The sequence below is a fragment of the Peromyscus californicus genome, unplaced genomic scaffold (genome assembly GCF_007827085.1).
Source record: "Peromyscus californicus insignis strain IS unplaced genomic scaffold, ASM782708v3 Scaffold_7__1_contigs__length_154581171, whole genome shotgun sequence".
Taxonomy (NCBI): Eukaryota; Metazoa; Chordata; class Mammalia; order Rodentia; family Cricetidae; genus Peromyscus; species Peromyscus californicus.
This window is the reverse complement of record NW_026294595.1, coordinates 14,229,785-14,239,174: the sequence shown is the minus strand read 5'-3', so window position 1 is coordinate 14,239,174 and position 9,390 is coordinate 14,229,785.

Here is a 9,390-nt window from a genome sequence, read left to right as displayed (position 1 = left end):
ATACAGGGCTCCCTAGGCAAACCCACCACTACCTTCACACTGGACCCCTTACCCCAGACCCTAGCCCACAAAACTTGATGAGTAGGATCCGAGTAACCTGTAGCTTGCAACACTACTTACACCCTTAGGGACACCCTTCTACCCATATAGTTTTCAAGGAGAGAACAAACCAGATGGGTACTCTCAGATCCTGCCAGCTCCCCGCCTCAGTTGGTCTGAGTGTGGCAAGCCCCAGGGCCCAGCTGGGAACCAAAGAGGGCTGTGATTAGGAAAGAGCTACCACAACCAGGTGCTGGCTTCTGCTCAAGCACCAAGAGTTCACTGGAGGAGGTGGCATCCCTGAATGGTGGCTGACAGGAACATGGCCCTCCTTCCCATGACCTCCTCCTCCCCTACCATGGCAAGCACCCTGGGGAGACCTGCCCCAACCCATTGAGCCCTGTTTGGTGTCAGTTTACATATTATGTTGGCATTAGCTATGTTGGCAATCTGGGAAGGGTCTCCCTGCAAAAAGGTATCAAGTCTTTGATCCTGCCAGCCATAAATAGGACAGAGTCCTTAGGATGCAAATTTTGCCAAAAGGGGGATACTGCAGTACCTGGAACAGACCATTAGAGGGCGCAAGTAAGCTGCTGTCCAGCTCAGAGCAGGTATTTGTGAGTTGGCTGGATGTGTGGCCTGAGTGTGCATACTGTGCAAACATATATATGGATGTGTACATGTGTATATATCTGTGCACATATGTGTATGAATGAATTTACTTGGGAATATGCCTGTGCGCATGTTTGTGTCTGTAGGTATACCGGTCATCATAGGTGTGTATGTGGTGCACATAAATGTGCAGGTGTGTGTGTGACCCAGGACCCTAATGCTTGGCATGGCCACTTTTAATCTACTGATACTCTGCAGGGCCCAGAGCTGGAGGTGTCTGGAAAGAGCACCACATTGCAGGAGCAGGATGTACAGAGCACTGAGGAGCAGCACCACCAGAGGAGGGTGCTGGGACTGGGCTATGAAGGATGACTATGTTTCCTAGGCAACAAGTGAAGGAAATAGAAGGGAAGACTTTTCAACTTCCATGCTCCCTTAGGGTACACTGAGGGGATCCAGTTTGAGAAGTGTACCTCTGGTCCAACACTTTACAATGGAAGACTCTTACACCTAGAGAGAGGAAACAACTGACTTTTGGTCTCTTGTCCTGTTCACCACAAAAGCCAGTACCAGGTCCTCTGATCCAACTCCTAAAGAGTTTCTATTCTTCCCCACAAGGCCTCCATGAGTTGGCCTCGACAATGGCTGTGGTGATATATTGTGTACCCTAATAAAGCTTGCCTGAGGATCAGAGGACAGAACAAGTCACTAGATTAAACATAGAGACCAGGCAGTGGTGGCACACACCATTAATCCTAGCACTCAGAGGCAGAGATCCATCTGGATCTCTGTGAGTTCAAGACCACCCTGGACTACATGAGATTGACTCAGTCTAAGAGAGAAAACAGAGCCAGGCAGTGGTGGCACACACCTTTATTCCCAGCACTTGCTTGGGAAGCACACACACTTTTTTTTTTTTTTACATTTTATAAAATCTTTATTGACAAATAATTCACATAGTATACAATTTGCCTGTTTGCACAATTTGATAGTCTTTAGTCCAGCATCCTCATAGGCCCATGACACCATCACCACTTTCTATTTTAGAACATTGCTGTCTTCAATTTCTTTTTTTTTTTTTTTTTTTTTTTAAGATTTATTTATTTATTTTGTATACAGCATGTATGACCAGAAGAGGGCACCAGATCTCATTACAGATGGTTGTGAGCCACCATGTGGTTGCTGGGAGTTGAACTCAGGACCTCTGGAAGAGCAGTCAGTGCTCTTAACCTCTGAGCCATCTCTCCAGCCCTCTGTCTTCAATTTCATACACACATATAATGTATAGTGATTACATTCCACCTTAGTTTTTAAATGAACATAATATTTGCAATTGTAACCATTTTTAAATTCACAATTTAGTGGCATGAATTACATTCAAGATATTAATTATACTCATGATATTAAATACATTTATAGTATTCATTGATTACATTCGCAGTATTCATTCAATAACTATATTTATGATATTTATTAATTACATTAATTGTATTGATTTATTATATTCATGATATTATGTCCCGATACTACTGTCCATTTGGCACACACACCTTTATTTAATCCCAGGAATATGGCAGGGTGGAGAAAGGTATATAAGGCGTGAGGAGACACTAAAGGCTCTTTTTGGCTGAGGCTGTTCAGGTGAGGACTCAGAGGCTTTCAGTCTGAGAATTCATGGAAACAGGATCGGCTGAGGAGTTGGTGAGGTGAGGTTGGCTGTGGCTTGCTCTGCTTCTCTCATCTTTCAGCTTTTACCCCAATATCTGGTACAAGGTTTTTTGTTAATAAGACCATTTAGCATTTGAACAGCAAATGGCCACCATAATCAACCATTGTTAGAGTGTCACGGGGTAGCTGCAGTTCCATGAGGGAGTCTGTGGCTTAAAACAACAGAAATGCCTTCTCACCTGTGCTGGAGGTCAGCAGTCAAAATCAAGTTCCCAGCAGGATTGGCCATCCCAGGCTCCTCCCAGCTTCCCATGACTCCCTCAATCCTAGGCATCCTTAACCTTGGCTCAAATCACTGGCCCATTCCCTCTGACTCTTTTTGTTCTCTCCTCTTATAAGGACACCCATTGTTGGATTTAGTGCCACCCAAACTCTAGAGAAAGGTCGTACAAAGACCCCCTCCTGAAAAGCCACATCCTAGGGTTCCAAGTGGACATGAGTAACATGAGCCTCAACTTGCAGCACTAAGGGAGAGGCCATGGGCATTTACTAGCACAGGGTTGTGTTTTTGTTCCCAGTCCTGCCTATGGCCACCCCATCCTGCATACACAAGGCCCTCTCTCACTCAGATTTGGGCTCAACCGTGACCTCTCAGCTCCTCAGGAGGTCAGTCCCAAGGATCCAGTGCCCTGGGAGGACAGGAACCAGGCAGAAAGAGGCTGCCTCCGCGTCCCTGGAGCCACAGCATCAGAAGCTGTGAAATGTGAGTGATCCCCAAGGTTAATTAATTATTACATTAAAATGCACCCGTTAAGGGGCCGCAAACAGGAAGTATTAATCACCATCTCCTCAGACTGACAGGCACATTTCCCTAAGTTCTGCTGCTGCTGACTTAACCAAATGATAATCTCCCGGCGGCTGCCTTTTCCCGTGAAGTCACAGCTCATGAATATTCCGACATCGCAATTTGCTTCTTAAAAGGACAGACTTATTATTTCATTTTTAAGTTTACTGTCATGAATAGTAATTTCCCAGCTCCCCAAATAATGAGGAGGAGCCACCATTCCGGTCATCTGGGAGCTGGGCCCTCAACTGTGCAGCAGGGCCGTTGTCCCTTCCTCAAGGGACCAAGGGACCACCAGGTCATCTTGCTTCTCTGTCAGCTTCAAGGAATATCATTATGGAGCCAAAGGCAGGCTACCCCTCCCCTCAGCACAGGGGATGCTGCCCACTCTTTGGTTCCTGGACCTTGGCAGCCACTCTATGTCCTGCTTCTATGATCGGAGTGAGGAGAAGGGAGGCTTGACCCAGACCAGCACAGACACTGAATTCCAATCTTCACTCTGGTACAGGCTAGTCCTGTGTAACCTTAACCTTCACAGACTTTTCTGTCTGGAAGTGTGGACCAGGACTGAACACCGAAGTGGACTTTCTGCATCTCCTCTGTGTCTCCGAAATGAAAAGACAGAGAGAGACCAAGGGCCTGGCCTGATGTCAGTCTTCTGGTTTGTGCTGGTAGAAATGGTGGTACTCCAGAACCGGATAGCGGAGTCCCCTGCTCCCTGCAGCAGCTTCCCAGGGCTATTTCTGCTGTTTAAGGCAATTATAGGCTGGCCCAAGTGCCCGGTAAACCATAGCAATTCACTAAATTCACAGTAAGTAAAAAATCAGATTTCATGATGCCCTTCCCTGATTGTTCTTGTGGGAAGGAATGCTTTCCAAGATGCCTCCTTTCAAAGAGGGTGACAGCAGCACACAGGAGGGTCGCTGCCCAGACCCCGCCCCCTCGGCACTGCTGCTTCGTGACTGCTGCTTCGGCCCCAGCCTGTCTGGAGAAAACCTCTTTTCCCAACCTTCAGAAGTTCCGTTTGCTGCCAGATGTGTGGGGATCCCTCACCCTCTGTACCCAGACTGTTCTCCTTCACCTTGCCCTGTGGCTCACCCAGAGCAATACCTATAATAGAGCCCACAGGCTCAAAATTAGGCCCCACGACCTCCCCAGACTCCACCTCCACACAGTCCCCTGGGATCCTGTGTAGACTGCCCCCTCCAGGTCCTACTGTGCCCTCCCCAACCCCTGTGTGCCTGTGAGCCAGTGAGTGGCCACGTTTGCTCTTGACTGTTCAGAAAGTGTGGATGAAGAGCTAGGGATTTAGCTTAGGGGTAAAAAGCTTTCCTAGCAAGCACAAGACCCTGAGTTTGGTCCTCTCAACTCTGGAAAAAGAAAGAATATAGGAATTCTAGGGATGGCCATGACAGAGACCACCTCTGCACATGAGAGCCCCCCCACCCCGACCCCGAAAGAACAGCTCCCTGTGGAGTGTGTCAGGGCAATAGCACAGAGATTGTATAAAGAACAAGGTTCTTGCCTGGTGGTGGCACATACCTTTAATCACCCTGAGTTCGAGGCCAGCCTGATCTACAGAATGAGTTCCAGGACAGCCAGAGCTACAGAGAAACCCTGACTCAAGAAACGAAACAAAACAAAACAAAACAAAAAAGATTCTTACCTGAGCATGCTGACAGGCCTGTAATCCCAACTCTTGGGAGTCAGAAACAGGAAGATTGCTGCAATTTCCAGGGAGTCAGAGACAGGAGGATTACTGCAATTTCCAGGCCAGCCTGGTCCATATGGTAAATTCCAGACCAGCTGGGGATACATAGCAAAACCCTATCTCAAAAAGAAAAACCAAGTGGAGGAGAAGAAAAGAAGAAGTGGGAGAGAGGAGGTGGGGGGAGGGAGGAGGGGGAAGTGAGGAGGGAGGAGGTGGGGGGAGTGAGGAGGGGGAAGTGAGGAGGGAGGAGATGGGGGGAAGGGAGGAGGGGGGAGGGGAGGGTTGTGTGTACCCTATGGGCCCACGGTTTCCCCAATGGTAATCAGAGTTTGGTCCAACAGGCCTGAGACATCAAGCATCTGGGCAACCTCAGAGATGCCAAACAGTAGGCAGCTGTGTGCGTAAGTGAGCTGTACCCCTGGAAATGATTGAATTGGGACCAAAGCTTTACTGTAACCAGTGTCTTTAACTGTCCCTGGAACCGTGTCACTGGGAATCTGAGAGCCCGGGGCCTCCAGAGGCTTGGTTTGCTGGAAGGCGACATGCTCTTCACTGAGATGGGCTTTGTGGGACTGGTGGTGGCTTGTCACAGCAGCACTGTGAGCAGACGGTACTTTATGGGGTGGGGCTATGGCACACACAGTGGTCGTTAGCATCCTGGCTCCTGGACTGAACACCAGCAGGTGACAGTGACCTTGGGTGGCACATCCTTGACCTCCCTTTGACAAGGGTGACAAGCTCTGCTGCTAGGGGTTCCATGCCTCCCCCCAGGTGGGAAGTCAGGTATACACAAGCAAAGGAACAGGAGCCAGAGCTCTCCCACTTCCTGCCCCAGCCTCATCCGGCCCTGCCTACCCTGGCCAGACTCTGAAGGCCCAGGAAACCCCTGGGAACATGAAGAGAATCAAGAAGTCCTGAAGAATCCTGGCAAGTTTCACCAAACATTTGCCCTGCTTTTGCCACTGGCAAGAACAGGCAGGGACCAGAGAGAACTAGACCTCCATTTCCTAGGCAGGCAGATCCCCTCCAGCTCCTCCCAGATCCATCCCAACCCCCTCACATCTTCATGCCCTCTTGTTTAGACATTTTTTAAAAATTTTTGTTTATGAGTGTTTTGCCTGTGCGTGCGTGCGTGTGTGTGTGTGTGTGTGTGTGTGTGTGTGTGTGTGTGTGTGTGTATGTCCCCGTGTCCACTATGTATGTGCCTGGTGCCCAAGAAGCCAGATGAGGGTATCCTGGAACTTTAGTTAAGAATGTTGCCGGACCGTGGTGGCGCACGCCTTTAACCCTAGCACTTGGGAGGCAGAGCCAGACAAATCTTTGTGAGTTCGAGTCCAGCCTGGTCTACAAAGTGAGATCCAGAACAGGCTCCAAAGCTACCCAGAGAAACCCTGTCTCAAAGAAAACAAAAACTAACAAACAAACAAAAAGAATGCTTATAAATGCCAGGTGGTGGTAGCACACGTCTTTAATCTTAGCACCTGGGAGACAGAGGCAGGTGGATCTCTGTGAGTTCAAGGCCAGCCTGGTCTACAGAGTGAGTTCCAGGATAGCCAGGATTGTTACACAGAGAAACCCTGTCTCAAAAAAAAAAAAAAAAAAGTGTTTATAAGCAGCCATGTGGGTGCTGGGAACTGAACCCAGGACCCCTGGAAGAGCAGCAAGTGTTCTCAACTGCTGACTCATCTCTCCAGCCTGGCAGCCTGGCAGCTGCCTTTCTGGCCATTCTCAGGCAGGGATGTGTATTGATGCACTGATCCAGGGGATTTCTGGTGAGGCAACTGACACATGAGGGAGAATAATGGTCACGGCCCCCACAACACCTTCCCACTCCTGTTAGGTGAGCGAGGGCACAGAGGCCACTGCCTGTGGTATGAGCTATGGCTTCCAGTTCAGCACTAATGCATAGGAAGATGTTCGGTAGCTGGTGTTTGGCGCCCGGATGCAGGAAGAACCCAGCGCCACTTCTGGGAACACAAGACATTTAAGTGACTTCCTTGATGAATATTTCATGATTTACATTAATGGCTTTCTGGTGTTTTTCATAACAAAACTCTCCACATTATGATGGGTTAAATGTGGTTATTCCGGCCACTCTCTCTCTCTCTCTCTCTCTCTCTCTCTCTCTCTCTCTCTCTCTCTCAAGTCCCTCCCAGAGTGAGCAACAGTGCCCCTCAGCCCTCTGCCAGGCTGTCCCCCAGACTCCCCTCCAGTGGGGAATGGTGCTATGAACATCACAGCTGGGACACAAGGTGGTACAGCTGTAACAGCTCTGTGCCCCATAGATGGCCAGGGCCAGGGATATGACTCAGGCCAGCTTACAAAGCAGTCTGGGGTCTAGGGCTAGAGGAACCTAGCCAGGATCTGGTCCACATAGCCCAGCCTGTGAAGTGTGTGGCTTATCCAAAGTCACATTACACTCCAGAACTGTCCGGTACCAACTCTCCAGGGCTCTAATCTTTTTCAATAACTGAGCCTTCATCCAGATTTGCTGTTTTTACTTGGTGTCCCATCCTGTTCCAGAACATTATACACTGTATCCAGTGTCCCCCTAGGTTCCACTTGGCTATAACAGCATCGCAAACATTCTTTCCTTCGGTGGCCTTGCTGGCTCAGAGTCCATCTGGGCAGGTGTTTTCTCCCCCTTTGGCTGGGTTCTGCCTTCCATGACTACGGTGGTGCCCTGCAGAGGCCATCCTCATCCCACCCTGACGGCGCACACTGTCTTCGCTGTCGTCAGCCTTGATCGCCCGGCGCTAGGCTGCTCTGTGGTAAGCTAGCACCCCGTTCCTGGCCCTGGGAAAGTAACTCACTGTGCCCCATCATGTGAGGAGTGAGGATTCACGTGCCTAAATGGCCTGGAATTTTCTTCTGTGGGAGAGATCCGTCTCTGATGCCCTGCTCACCTCCTCCCTCACTCCATGTAGCACAGACCCAAGGTGCTAATGCACTCCAGTTACAACCCAGGTCTTCAGTTACTGTGGCTCCACCTGCTTCCACTTGGCCTTTCCCATGGGCTCCTGTGCCCCTTTGACACAGACATAACTGTTTCCCCCCGAGGATTTCCTAAATACATGCTTCTGTTAGTTTTAGTTGCAACTATACCGCGTGTGCACATGCGCTCTCTCTCTCTCTCTCTCTCTCTCTCTCTCTCTCTCTCTCTCTCTCTCTCACACACACACACACACACACACACACACCACAATGGCAAGGTATTTGTTCTTGTGACTGGCTGCAAAATATCCTCAGGGTTCATTGACGTAGTAGGCATCAGAACTCCTTCCTTCACAAGGCTGACAATCCCCAGGAATTTCCCAAAAACTATAAGATATGTGTATTTGTCCTTTCTTCCTGGCTCCAGACACAAGTCCCTCAAAAACAAGCAATGTCACAGAAGTAAGAATGACTCTGGGAGGCTTAAGGGGTGCCTGTGGTTCGAGGACCCTCCTTCAGAGTGAGTGTTCCAGGAAGAACGTCTGCTCATTAGAGAGTGGATACTGCCACCCTCTTTTTTTTTTTCTCATTTTTCTTTATTAAGAAATTTTCTACTCACTCTACATACCACCCACAGATCCCACCTCCTCCCTCCTCCCAGTCCTCTCTCCCAAGCCACCCCACATTCCCACATCCCCCAAATCAAGGTCTCCCATGGGGAGTCAGCAAAGCCCGGCACACTGAGCCTAGGCGGGTCCAAGCCCCTTCCCACTGCACCAAGGCTGTGCAAGGCATCACACCACAGGCACCGGATTCTGCCACCCTCTTGAGTTCAATCCCCAGGACCCATATGATGGAAGAAGATAAGCAGCTCCCACAAATTGCCCATTGAACTCCACATGTGCACCATGGCACAGCATGAATGCACCCACACATACACATCAGGGCACCTGTGAACAAAGCCCTGCAAACAGGGTGTGTGGGCACAGTATAGATAGGGCCCTTCTCCATGACCCTACTTACAGCTGAGTGGGATGAGTCAGGGGCGATCAGAGGTGGCTTGTTGCCTAGGTGAGGGTCTGCCAAAGCCCCCATCTTTGACCCTGGACAAGGTCCCTTCCTTTCTTCCACCAAAAGGCTTGCAAAATCACAAGTGGCACCAAGACAGCACCCAGTCACTGGAATGAGAGCACAAAATGGCCACTGTCCATGACTCTAGGTTTGAATTGAGCTTCAGGGCTAGACAGAACCTTGGGCTTCTTAGGAGTGAGTCTTGGGGGACCTGAGCCGTGAAGGATGACAGGGATCTACCCCCAACTACAGGTGGCAGTAACCTATTCTAAACCGGAGACCACATGAGCCCACCTGCTCTTTCCCTGGGACACCCAGAGGCTTAGCTTCTAGAACTATCTCTGCTAGGCAAGAGGTCAAGTCCTCCCCCTGGAGCACTCAGGGATCCACCACCTTCTTGGTGTCCAAACTGCCCCCTCCTGGGTTGAAACCCCTGCTGGAGATGAGGTGTCACTGTCCTTACTGTCCCCACAGTCTTCGTGCTGAGGTGAAGAGGACTAGCTCACAGGAG